The sequence below is a fragment of the Pleurodeles waltl genome, chromosome 2_2 (assembly GCF_031143425.1).
Source record: "Pleurodeles waltl isolate 20211129_DDA chromosome 2_2, aPleWal1.hap1.20221129, whole genome shotgun sequence".
Lineage (NCBI taxonomy): Eukaryota > Metazoa > Chordata > Amphibia > Caudata > Salamandridae > Pleurodeles > Pleurodeles waltl.
The window spans coordinates 307,241,600-307,255,209 of NC_090439.1; the positions used below are offsets into that span (position 1 = coordinate 307,241,600).

The 13,610-nt window shown below is 49.1% G+C and overlaps 1 protein-coding gene across 1 annotated transcript in view; it reads right to left on the reverse strand.

Moving 5' to 3' along the window:
- Positions 1-13,610, reverse strand: part of LOC138282351 (uncharacterized) — a 453,679-nt gene that overhangs the window by 248,850 nt on the left and 191,219 nt on the right. The window lies entirely within an intron of this gene.

Genomic DNA, 13,610 nt, shown 5'->3' on the forward strand with positions numbered 1-13,610 from the left:
ATTAGATGGAGGGATAATGCACAACATGTGAAACTAGAAAACAATAACACAGCAGAAGAAGTCTAGTAAATAATAATGGTCACCAATAAGAAAAAGACGGACATGAAAATAATAGCAAGTCCTTATAGATTTATAGATGTGTTCATTGAATTACGACTGGAGATCTAGCTGATAGTTGGAAGTCTTCAGGCAGAGTAACCTAATTTCTAGTACAAACCAGGAGGGTGATTTAGAGGCACTGTTTCTTACCCTAGAGGATATCTGAAGTGAAAAGCTAGCTAGATATTCAGCTGCCTAAAACAGAACTTGCCTTCAAAAATCGCTTTAAAGACGGAACACCATTTCTTGAAACTAAAATTAAAGTCTACGAAGAGGACTGTGAAGCACAAGTTCTTGCTGACTGCAGTACAGAAATTTCTACACATCAAATCCAGTGATTTTTAACTCAGCTTTACTTTCCCTCAGATTACAACAAACATTATTTCACTAAACTGTGGGTCAAGACCCACGGATAGGTAGCAAGTTGATTTTTTGTGGGTCGTGGAAGTCCAAGCAATAAATATGCCTTTATATCTGCCTTAGTCAAATTTGCTGAGCTTTAAAGACAAAGGTCAAAAGTCAGGCTACATCTTCTGACAAATTGCTTCTATTTTTTTTAACACGTTGATCGTGTGCAGTATAGGTTTATCAGTAAAGTTGTATGCCTGTACACATTTAGTGGCCATTTCAAAAGAAAATGTTCTCCTTGTAAATTACAGAGCACTAACACACGATGCTTTAGGTGCACGTATTTAAAAAAAAAAATAACAAAAAACGGCTGCCTCCTTGTCCATTAAAGCGGGGTGGAATGGGGATGCTTTCTGTTCTAAAAATTGTGTCAGAGGTTCTAAAACGTTTGGGAAGCACCACCTATGTATTGTTCACTAAAGTTACCACAGGATCTAACTAGTTTGGTGCTGCCCATGCACCTCGAATACCTATTAATTGTGGTCTACAGTCATACATCACAGAAGCCAGTCTATTATTTACAGAGTTCACAACCACTGGGAGGGGCATGCCTCTTTAGCCCAGGGCTACCTCATGCAATATGTGCTGCAAGTACTAAACTGAGGACTCAACAGGGTGCTTGAAGACTGACCCTACTGTCCTATGTCTTGCCAGAGTTTTCAGCTGCAATGGTGGTGAGCAAGCAAATGGGGCTTGATGCAAATAAAGTCTGTGGCTAAGGTGGGGTTTGAATTTTTAAGATGTACAATGCAGCAGACACTGTAAGGGCATTCATACATCAGCAACAGAAAAGTGTAGGACTGCACACGGGCTCTAATAGGCAGCTATTTGTCACTTTTTTTTTTTAGGCTCTTAGGCTTTAGAAGTATCTGTGTGATATCCTACATGGGTGTCGTATAGCCCTGGTTGTACCGAAAAAACAATGCAACTGTGTAAGGAAATGCCTCCTTGGCATGGTTGCCCCCTGACTTTTTGCCTTTGCTGATGCTATGTTTACAATTGAAAGTGTGCTGAGGCCTGCTAACCAGGCCCCAGCACCAGTGTTCTTTCCCTAACCTGTACTTTTGTATCCACAATTGGCAGACCCTGGCATCCAGATAAGTCCCTTGTAACTGGTACTTCTAGTACCAAGGGCCCTGATGCCAAGGAAGGTCTCTAAGGGCTGCAGCATGTCTTATGCCACCCTGGAGACCTCTCACTCAGCACAGACACACTGCTTGCCAGCTTGTGTGTGCTAGTGAGGACAAAACGAGTAAGTCGACATGGCACTCCCCTCAGGGTGCCATGCCAGCCTCTCACTGCCTATGCAGTATAGGTAAGACACCCCTCTAGCAGGCCTTACAGCCCTAAGGCAGGGTGCACTATACCATAGGTGAGGGTACCAGTGCATGAGCATGGTACCCCTACAGTGTCTAAACAAAACCTTAGACATTGTAAGTGCAGGGTAGCCATAAGAGTATATGGTCTGGGAGTCCGTCAAACACGAACTCCACAGCACCATAATGGCTACACTGAAAACTGTGAAGTTTGGTATCAAACTTCTCAGCACAATAAATGCACACTGATGCCAGTGTACATTTTATTGTAAAATACACCCCAGAGGGCACCTTAGAGGTGCCCCCTGAAACTTAACCGACTATCTGTGTAGGCTGACTAGTTTTAGCAGCCTGCCACAAACCGAGACATGTTGCTGGCCCCATGGGGAGAGTGCCTTTGTCACTCTGAGGCCAGTAACAAAGCCTGCACTGGGTGGAGATGCTAACACCTCCCCCAGGCAGGAATTGTCACACCTGGCGGTGAGCCTCAAAGGCTCACCTCCTTTGTGCCAACCCAGCAGGACACTCCAGCTAGTGGAGTTGCCCGCCCCCTCCGGCCAGGCCCCACTTTTGGCGGCAAGGCCGGAGAAAATAATGAGAAAAACAAGGAGGAGTCACTGGCCAGTCAGGACAGCCCCTAAGGTGCCCTGAGCTGAAGTGACTCTAACTTTTAGAAATCCTCCATCTTGCAGATGGAGGATTCCCCCAATAGGGTTAGGATTGTGACCCCCTCCCCTTGGGAGGAGGCACAAAGAGGGTGTACCCACCCTCAGGGCTAGTAGCCATTGGCTACTAACCCCCCAGACCTAAACACGCCCTTAAATTTAGTATTTAAGGGCTACCCTGAACCCTAGAAAATTAGATTCCTGCAACTACAAGAAGAAGGACTGCCTAGCTGAAAACCCCTGCAGAGGAAGACCAGAAGACGACAACTGCCTTGGCTCCAGAAACTCACCGGCCTGTCTCCTGCCTTCCAAAGATCCTGCTCCAGCGACGCCTTCCAAAGGGACCAGCGACCTCGACCTCCTCTGAGGACTGCCCCTGCTTCGAAAAGACAAGAAACTCCCGAGGACAGCGGACCTGCTCCAAGAAAAGCTGCAACTTTGTTTCCAGCAGCCTTAAAGAACCCTGCAAGCTCCCCGCAAGAAGCGTGAGACTTGCAACACTGCACCCGGCGACCCCGACTCGGCTGGTGGCGATCCAACACCTCAGGAGGGACCCCAGGACTACTCTAAGACTGTTGTAGGAAGTTGGCTCTGTATGTGCTATTTCAAAGTAAGGAATAGCATGCACAGAGTCCAAGGGTTCCCCTTAGAGGTAAAATAGTGGTAAAAATAGATAATACTAATGCTCTATTTTGTGGTAGTGTGGTCGAGCAGTAGGCTTATCCAAGGAGTAGTGTTAAGCATTTGTTGTACATACACATAGACAATAAATGAGGTACACACACTCAGAGACAAATCCAGCCAATAGGTTTTTATATAGAAAAATATCTTTTCTTAGTTTATTTTAAGAACCACAGGTTCAAATTCTACATGTAATATCTCATTCGAAAGGTATTGCAGGTAAGTACTTTAGGAACTTTAAATCATAAAAATTGCATGTATACTTTTCAAGTTATTGACAAATAGCTGTTTTAAAAGTGGACACTTAGTGCAATTTTCACAGTTCCTGGGGGAGGTAAGTTTTTGTTAGTTTTACCAGGTAAGTAAGACACTTACAGGGCTTAGTTCTTGGTCCAAGGTAGCCCACCGTTGGGGGTTCAGAGCAACCCCAAAGTCACCACACCAGCAGCTCAGGGCCGGTCAGGTGCAGAGTTCAAAGTGGTGCCCAAAACACATAGGCTAGAATGGAGAGAAGGGGGGGGCCCCGGTTCCGGTCTGCTTGCAGGTAAGTACCCGCGTCTTCGGAGGGCAGACCAGGGGGGTTTTGTAGGGCACCGTGGGGGGACACCAGTCCACACAGAAATTTCACCCTCAGCGGCGCGGGGGCGGCCGGGTGCAGTGTAGAAACAAGCATCGGGTTCGCAATGTTAGTCTATGAGAGATCTCGGGATCTCTTCAGCGCTGCAGGCAGGCAAGGGGGGGGGTTCCTCGGGGAAACCTCCACTTGGGCAAGGGAGAGGGACTCCTGGGGGTCACTTCTCCAGTGAAAGTCCGGTCCTTCAGGTCCTGGGGGCTGCGGGTGCAGGGTCTCTCCCAGGTGTCGGGACTTTAGGTTCAAAGAGTCGCGGTCAGGGGAAGCCTCGGGATTCCCTCTGCAGGCGGCGCTGTGGGGGCTCAGGGGGGACAGGTTTTGGTACTCACAGTATCAGAGTAGTCCTGGGGTCCCTCCTGAGGTGTTGGATCGCCACCAGCCGAGTCGGGGTCGCCGGGTGCAGTGTTGCAAGTCTCACGCTTCTTGCGGGGAGCTTGCAGGGATCTTTAAAGCTGCTGGAAACAAAGTTGCAGCTTTTCTTGGAGCAGGTCCGCTGTCCTCGGGAGTTTCTTGTCTTTTCGAAGCAGGGGCAGTCCTCAGAGGATGTCGAGGTCGCTGGTCCCTTCGGAAGGCGTCGCTGGAGCAGGATCTTTGGAAGGCAGGAGACAGGCTGGTGAGTTTCTGGAGCCAAGGCAGTTGTCGTCTTCTGGTCTTCCTCTGCAGGGGTTTTCAGCTAGGCAGTCCTTCTTCTTGTAGTTGCAGGAATCTAATTTTCTAGGGTTCAGGGTAGCCCTTAAATACTAAATTTAAGGGCGTGTTTAGGTCTGGGGGGTTAGTAGCCAATGGCTACTAGCCCTGAGGGTGGGTACACCCTCTTTGTGCCTCCTCCCAAGGGGAGGGGGTCACAATCCTAACCCTATTGGAGGAATCCTCCATCTGCAAGATGGAGGATTTCTAAAAGTTAGAGTCACCTCAGCTCAGGACACCTTAGGGGCTGTCCTGACTGGCCAGTGACTCCTCCTTGTTTTTCTCATTATTTTCTCCGGCCTTGCCGCCAAAAGTGGGGCCTGGCCGGAGGGGGCGGGCAACTCCACTAGCTGGAGTGTCCTGCTGGGTTGGCACAAAGGAGGTGAGCCTTTGAGGCTCACCGCCAGGTGTGACAACTCCTGCCTGGGGGAGGTGTTAGCATCTCCACCCAGTGCAGGCTTTGTTACTGGCCTCAGAGTGACAAAGGCACTCTCCCCATGGGGCCAGCAACATGTCTCGGTTTGTGGCAGGCTGCTAAAACTAGTCAGCCTACACAGATAGTCGGTTAAGTTTCAGGGGGCACCTCTAAGGTGCCCTCTGTGGTGTATTTTACAATAAAATGTACACTGGCATCAGTGTGCATTTATTGTGCTGAGAAGTTTGATACCAAACTTCCCAGTTTTCAGTGTAGCCATTATGGTGCTGTGGAGTTCGTGTTTGACAGACTCCCAGACCATATACTCTTATGGCTACCCTGCACTTACAATGTCTAAGGTTTTGTTTAGACACTGTAGGGGTACCATGCTCATGCACTGGTACCCTCACCTATGGTATAGTGCACCCTGCCTTAGGGCTGTAAGGCCTGCTAGAGGGGTGTCTTACCTATACTGCATAGGCAGTGAGAGGCTGGCATGGCACCCTGAGGGGAGTGCCATGTCGACTTACTCGTTTTGTCCTCACTAGCACACACAAGCTGGTAAGCAGTGTGTCTGTGCTGAGTGAGAGGTCTCCAGGGTGGCATAAGACATGCTGCAGCCCTTAGAGACCTTCCTTGGCATCAGGGCCCTTGGTACTAGAAGTACCAGTTACAAGGGACTTCTCTGGATGCCAGGGTCTGCCAATTGTGGATACAAAAGTACAGGTTAGGGAAAGAACACTGGTGCTGGGGCCTGGTTAGCAGGCCTCAGCACACTTTCAATAGTAAACATAGCATCAGCAAAGGCAAAAAGTCAGGGGGCAACCATGCCAAGGAGGCATTTCCTTACACAACCCCCCCCCAAACGAAAGAGGATGAGACTAACCTTTCCCAAGAGAGTCTTCATTTTCTAAGTGGAAGAACCTGGAAAGGCCATCTGCATTGGCATGGGCAGTCCCAGGTCTGTGTTCCACTATAAAGTCCATTCCCTGTAGGGAGATGGACCACCTCAACAGTTTAGGATTTTCACCTTTCATTTGCATCAGCCATTTGAGAGGTCTGTGGTCAGTTTGAACTAGGAAGTGAGTCCCAAAGAGGTATGGTCTCAGCTTCTTCAGGGACCAAACCACAGCAAAGGCCTCCCTCTCGATGGCACTCCAACGCTGCTCCCTGGGGAGTAACCTCCTGCTAATGAAAGCAACAGGCTGGTCAAGGCCATCATCATTTGTTTGGGACAAAACTGCCCCTATCCCATGTTCAGAGGCATCAGTCTGCACAATGAACTGCTTAGAATAATCTGGAGCTTTGAGAACTGGTGCTGAGCACATTGCCTGTTTCAGGGTGTCAAAGGCCTGTTGGCATTCCACAGTCCAGTTTACTTTCTTGGGCATTTTCTTGGAGGTGAGTTCAGTGAGGGCTGTCACAATGGATCCATATCCCTTCACAAACCTCCTGTAGTACCCAGTCAAGCCAAGGAATGCCCTGACTTGAGTCTGGGTTTTTGGAGCTACCCAGTCCAGAATAGTCTGGATCTTGGGTTGGAGTGGCTGAACTTGGCCTCCACCTACAAGGTGTCCCAAGTAAACCACAGTTCCCTGCCCTATCTGGCATTTGGATGCCTTGATAGAGAGGCCTGCAGATTGCAGAGCCTTCAAAACCTTCCTCAGGTGGACCAGGTGATCCTGCCAGGTGGAGCTAAAGACAGCAATATCATCAAGATAAGCTGTGCTAAAGGACTCCAAGCCAGCAAGGACTTGATTCACCAACCTTTGGAAGGTGGCAGGGGCATTCTTTAAACCAAAGGGCATAACAGTAAACTGATAATGCCCATCAGGTGTGGAGAATGCTGTCTTTTCTTTTGCTCCAGGTGCCATTTTTATTTGCCAGTACCCTGCTGTCAGGTCAAAGGTACTTAGAAATTTGGCAGCACCTAATTTATCAATGAGCTCATCAGCTCTTGGAATTGGATGGGCATCTGTCTTGGTGACAGAATTGAGCCCTCTGTAGTCCACACAAAACCTCATCTCTTTCTTTCCATCTTTGGTGTGAGGTTTGGGGACTAAGACCACTGGGCTAGCCCAGGGGCTGTCAGAGCGCTCAATTACTCCCAATTCCAGCATCTTGTGGACTTCCACCTTGATGCTTTCTTTGACATGGTCAGATTGTCTAAAGATTTTGTTCTTGACAGGCATGCTGTCTCCTGTGTCCACATCATGGGTACACAGGTGTGTCTGACCAGGGGTCAAGGAGAAGAGTTCAGGAAACTGTTGTAGGACTCTCCTACAATCAGCTTGCTGTTGGCCAGAGAGGGTGTCTGAGTAGATCACTCCATCTACTGTGCCATCTTTTGGGTCTGATGACAGAAGATCAGGGAGAGGTTCACTCTCTGCCTCCTGATCCTCATCTGTTACCATCAACAGATTGACATCAGCCCTGTCATGGAAGAGCTTAAGGCGGTTCACATGGATCACCCTCTTGGGGCTCCTGCTTGTGCCCAGGTCCACCAGGTAGGTGACCTGACTCTTCCTTTCTAGTACTGGGTAAGGGCCACTCCATTTGTCCTGGAGTGCCCTGGGAGCCACAGGCTCCAGAACCCAGACTTTCTGCCCTGGTTGGAACTCAACCAGTGCAGCCTTTTGGTCATACCAAAACTTCTGGAGTTGTTGGCTGGCCTCAAGGTTTTTGGTTGCCTTTTCCATGTACTCTGCCATTCTAGAGCGAAGGCCAAGTACATAGTCCACTATGTCCTGTTTAGGCTCATGGAGAGGTCTCTCCCAGCCTTCTTTAACAAGGGCAAGTGGTCCCCTTACAGGATGACCAAACAGAAGTTCAAAGGGTGAGAATCCTACTCCCTTCTGTGGTACCTCCCTGTAAGCGAAAAGCAGACATGGCAGGAGGACATCCCATCTCCTTTTGAGTTTTTCTGGGAGCCCCATGATCATGCCTTTTAATGTCTTGTTGAATCTCTCAACTAAGCCATTAGTTTGTGGATGGTAGGGTGTAGTGAATTTATAAGTCACTCCACACTCATTCCACATGTGCTTTAGGTATGCTGACATGAAGTTGGTACCTCTGTCAGACACCACCTCCTTAGGGAAACCCACTCTGGTAAAGATACCAATGAGGGCCTTGGCTACTGCAGGGGCAGTAGTCGACCTAAGGGGAATAGCTTCAGGATACCTGGTAGCATGATCCACTACTACCAGGATATACATATTTCCTGAGGCTGTGGGAGGTTCTAGTGGACCAACTATGTCCACACCCACTCTTTCAAAGGGCACCCCCACCACAGGAAGTGGAATGAGGGGGGCCTTTGGATGCCCACCTGTCTTACCACTGGCTTGACAGGTGGGGCAGGAGAGGCAAAACTCCTTAACCATGTTGGACATATTGGGCCAGTAGAAGTGGTTGACCAACCTCTCCCACGTCTTGGTTTGTCCCAAATGTCCAGCAAGGGGAATGTCATGGGCCAATGTTAGGATGAACTCTCTGAACAGCTGAGGCACTACCACTCTCCTAGTGGCACCAGGTTTGGGGTCTCTGGCCTCAGTGTACAGGAGCCCATCTTCCCAATAGACCCTATGTGTTCCATTTTTCTTGCCTTTGGACTCTTCAGCAGCTTGCTGCCTAAGGCCTTCAAGAGAGGGACAGGTTTCTTGTCCCTTACACAGCTCTTCCCTTGAGGGTCCCCCTGGGCCTAAGAGCTCAACATGATAAGGTTCAAGCTCCAAAGGCTCAGTTCCCTCAGAGGGCAGAACTTCTTCCTGAGAAGAGAGGTTCCCTTTCTTTTGCTGTGTTGCGGTTGGTTTCCCAACTGACTTTCCTTTTCTCTTGGTAGGCTGGGCCATTCTTCCAGACTCCAGCTCTACTTGTTCACCCTGTGCCTTGCATTGTGCTCGGGTTTTCACACACACCAGTTCAGGGATACCCAGCATTGCTGCATGGGTTTTTAGTTCTACCTCAGCCCATGCTGAGGACTCCAGGTCATTTCCAAGCAGACAGTCCACTGGGATATTTGAGGAGACCACCACCTGTTTCAGGCCATTGACCCCTCCCCATTCTAAAGTAACCATTGCCATGGGATGTACTTTTCTCTGATTGTCAGCGTTGGTGACTGTGTAAGTTTTTCCAGTCAGGTATTGGCCAGGGGAAACCAGTTTCTCTGTCACCATGGTGACACTGGCACCTGTATCCCTCAGGCCCTCTATTCTAGTCCCATTAATTAAGAGTTGCTGTCTGTATTTTTGCATGTTAGGCGGCCAGACAGCTAGTGTGGCTAAATCCACCCCACCCTCAGAAACTAGAGTAGCTTCAGTGTGGACCCTGATTTGCTCTGGGCACACTGTTGATCCCACTTGGAGACTAGCCATACCAGTGTTACCTGGATGGGAGTTTGGAGTGGAACCTTTCTTGGGACAGGCCTTGTCTCCAGTTTGGTGTCCATGCTGTTTACAGCTATGACACCAGGCCTTTTTGGGATCAAAGTTTTTACCCTTGTACCCATTGTTTTGTGAAGAGGCTCTGGGCCCACCCTCCTGTGTAGGTTTTTGGGGGCCTGTAGAAGACTCTTTACTATTTTTAGGTTTGGTTGTCTCATCACCCTTCTGCTGGGGAGTCTTTGTGACCCCTTTCTTTTGGTCACCCCCTGTTGAAGTCTTGGACACCCTTGTCTTGACCCAATGGTCCGCCTTCTTTCCCAATTCTTGGGGAGAAATTGGTCCTAGGTCTACCAGATGCTGATGCAGTTTATCATTGAAACAATTACTTAACAGGTGTTCTTTCACAAATAAATTGTACAGCCCATCATAATTACTTACACCACTGCCTTGAATCCAACCATCTAGTGTTTTCACTGAGTAGTCAACAAAGTCAACCCAGGTCTGGCTCGAGGATTTTTGAGCCCCCCTGAACCTAATCCTGTACTCCTCAGTGGAGAATCCAAAGCCCTCAATCAGGGTACCCTTCATGAGGTCATAAGATTCTGCATTTTGTCCAGAGAGTGTGAGGAGTCTATCCCTACACTTTCCTGTGAACATTTCCCAAAGGAGAGCACCCCAGTGAGATCTGTTCACTTTTCTGGTTACACAAGCCCTCTCAAAAGCTGTGAACCATTTGGTGATGTCATCACCATCTTCATATTTTGTCACAATCCCTTTGGGGATTTTTAACATGTCAGGAGAATCTCTGACCCTATTTATATTGCTGCCACCATTGATGGGTCCTAGGCCTATCTCTTGTCTTTCCCTCTCTATGGCTAGGATCTGTCTTTCCAAAGCCAATCTTTTGGCCATCCTGGCTAACTGGATGTCCTCTTCACTGGGGCTATCCTCAGTGATTTCAGAGGTGTTGGTCTCTCCTGTGAGGGAACCAGCATCTCTGACTATTATTTTTGGAGTCAGGGTTTGAGGGACCCTGTTCTCCCTAGATAGGACTGGTAGGGGGGAATTGTCCTCCAAGTCACTATCCTCTTCCTCTGAGTTGCCACCCTCAGAGGGGTTGGCCTTTTCAAACTCGGCCAAAAGCTCCTGGAGCTGTATTTTGGTAGGTTTGGGGCCCATTGTTATTTTCTTTATTTTACAGAGTGACCTTAGCTCCCTCATCTTAAGATGGAGGTAAGGTGTGGTGTCGAGTTCCACCACAGTCACATCTGTGCTAGACATTTTGCTTCTAAAAGTTGGAATACTTTTTAAGAATCTACAACTGGTTCTAGAATCTAATTCAAACTTTTACAAACTTTTAAACTCTAAAAGAAATGCTAAACAGGATCTAACACAAGGCCCTAGCAGGTCTTTTAAGAATTTAGAAAACTTTTCAAATTGCAAAAATCAATTTCTAATGACAATTTTGGAATTTGTCGTGTGATCAGGTATTGGCTGAGTAGTCCAGCAAATGCAAAGTCTTGTACCCCACCGCTGATCCACCAATGTAGGAAGTTGGCTCTGTATGTGCTATTTCAAAGTAAGGAATAGCATGCACAGAGTCCAAGGGTTCCCCTTAGAGGTAAAATAGTGGTAAAAATAGATAATACTAATGCTCTATTTTGTGGTAGTGTGGTCGAGCAGTAGGCTTATCCAAGGAGTAGTGTTAAGCATTTGTTGTACATACACATAGACAATAAATGAGGTACACACACTCAGAGACAAATCCAGCCAATAGGTTTTTATATAGAAAAATATCTTTTCTTAGTTTATTTTAAGAACCACAGGTTCAAATTCTACATGTAATATCTCATTCGAAAGGTATTGCAGGTAAGTACTTTAGGAACTTTAAATCATAAAAATTGCATGTATACTTTTCAAGTTATTGACAAATAGCTGTTTTAAAAGTGGACACTTAGTGCAATTTTCACAGTTCCTGGGGGAGGTAAGTTTTTGTTAGTTTTACCAGGTAAGTAAGACACTTACAGGGCTTAGTTCTTGGTCCAAGGTAGCCCACCGTTGGGGGTTCAGAGCAACCCCAAAGTCACCACACCAGCAGCTCAGGGCCGGTCAGGTGCAGAGTTCAAAGTGGTGCCCAAAACACATAGGCTAGAATGGAGAGAAGGGGGGGGCCCCGGTTCCGGTCTGCTTGCAGGTAAGTACCCGCGTCTTCGGAGGGCAGACCAGGGGGGTTTTGTAGGGCACCGGGGGGGACACCAGTCCACACAGAAATTTCACCCTCAGCGGCGCGGGGGCGGCCGGGTGCAGTGTAGAAACAAGCGTCGGGTTCGCAATGTTAGTCTATGAGAGATCTCGGGATCTCTTCAGCGCTGCAGGCAGGCAAGGGGGGGGTTCCTCGGGGAAACCTCCACTTGGGCAAGGGAGAGGGACTCCTGGGGGTCACTTCTCCAGTGAAAGTCCGGTCCTTCAGGTCCTGGGGGCTGCGGGTGCAGGGTCTCTCCCAGGTGTCGGGACTTTAGGTTCAAAGAGTCGCGGTCAGGGGAAGCCTCGGGATTCCCTCTGCAGGCGGCGCTGTGGGGGCTCAGGGGGGACAGGTTTTGGTACTCACAGTATCAGAGTAGTCCTGGGGTCCCTCCTGAGGTGTTGGATCGCCACCAGCCGAGTCGGGGTCGCCGGGTGCAGTGTTGCAAGTCTCACGCTTCTTGCGGGGAGCTTGCAGGGATCTTTAAAGCTGCTGGAAACAAAGTTGCAGCTTTTCTTGGAGCAGGTCCGCTGTCCTCGGGAGTTTCTTGTCTTTTCGAAGCAGGGGCAGTCCTCAGAGGATGTCGAGGTCGCTGGTCCCTTCGGAAGGCGTCGCTGGAGCAGGATCTTTGGAAGGCAGGAGACAGGCTGGTGAGTTTCTGGAGCCAAGGCAGTTGTCGTCTTCTGGTCTTCCTCTGCAGGGGTTTTCAGCTAGGCAGTCCTTCTTCTTGTAGTTGCAGGAATCTAATTTTCTAGGGTTCAGGGTAGACCTTAAATACTAAATTTAAGGGCGTGTTTAGGTCTGGGGGGTTAGTAGCCAATGGCTACTAGCCCTGAGGGTGGGTACACCCTCTTTGTGCCTCCTCCCAAGGGGAGGGGGTCACAATCCTAACCCTATTGGGGGAATCCTCCATCTGCAAGATGGAGGATTTCTAAAAGTTAGAGTCACCTCAGCTCAGGACACCTTAGGGGCTGTCCTGACTGGCCAGTGACTCCTCCTTGTTTTTCTCATTATTTTCTCCGGCCTTGCCGCCAAAAGTGGGGCCTGGCCGGAGGGGGCGGGCAACTCCACTAGCTGGAGTGTCCTGCTGGGTTGGCACAAAGGAGGTGAGCCTTTGAGGCTCACCGCCAGGTGTGACAACTCCTGCCTGGGGGAGGTGTTAGCATCTCCACCCAGTGCAGGCTTTGTTACTGGCCTCAGAGTGACAAAGGCACTCTCCCCATGGGGCCAGCAACATGTCTTGGTTTGTGGCAGGCTGCTAAAACTAGTCAGCCTACACAGATAGTCGGTTAAGTTTCAGGGGGCACCTCTAAGGTGCCCTCTGTGGTGTATTTTACAATAAAATGTACACTGGCATCAGTGTGCATTTATTGTGCTGAGAAGTTTGATACCAAACTTCCCAGTTTTCAGTGTAGCCATTATGGTGCTGTGGAGTTCGTGTTTGACAGACTCCCAGACCATATACTCTTATGGCTACCCTGCACTTACAATGTCTAAGGTTTTGTTTAGACACTGTAGGGGTACCATGCTCATGCACTGGTACCCTCACCTATGGTATAGTGCACCCTGCCTTAGGGCTGTAAAGCCTGCTAGAGGGGTGTCTTACCTATACTGCATAGGCAGTGAGAGGCTGGCATGGCACCCTGAGGGGAGTGCCATGTCGACTTACTCGTTTTGTCCTCACTAGCACACACAAGCTGGTAAGCAGTGTGTCTGTGCTGAGTGAGAGGTCTCCAGGGTGGCATAAGACATGCTGCAGCCCTTAGAGACCTTCCTTGGCATCAGGGCCCTTGGTACTAGAAGTACCAGTTACAAGGGACTTCTCTGGATGCCAGGGTCTGCCAATTGTGGATACAAAAGTACAGGTTAGGGAAAGAACACTGGTGCTGGGGCCTGGTTAGCAGGCCTCAGCACACTTTCAATTGTAAACATAGCATCAGCAAAGGCAAAAAGTCAGGGGGCAACCATGCCAAGGAGGCATTTCCTTACAACTGTGAGTACCAAAACCTGTCCCCCCTGAGCCCCCACAGCGCCGCCTGCAGAGGGAATCCCGAGGCTTCCCCTGACCGCGACTCTTTGAATCCTAA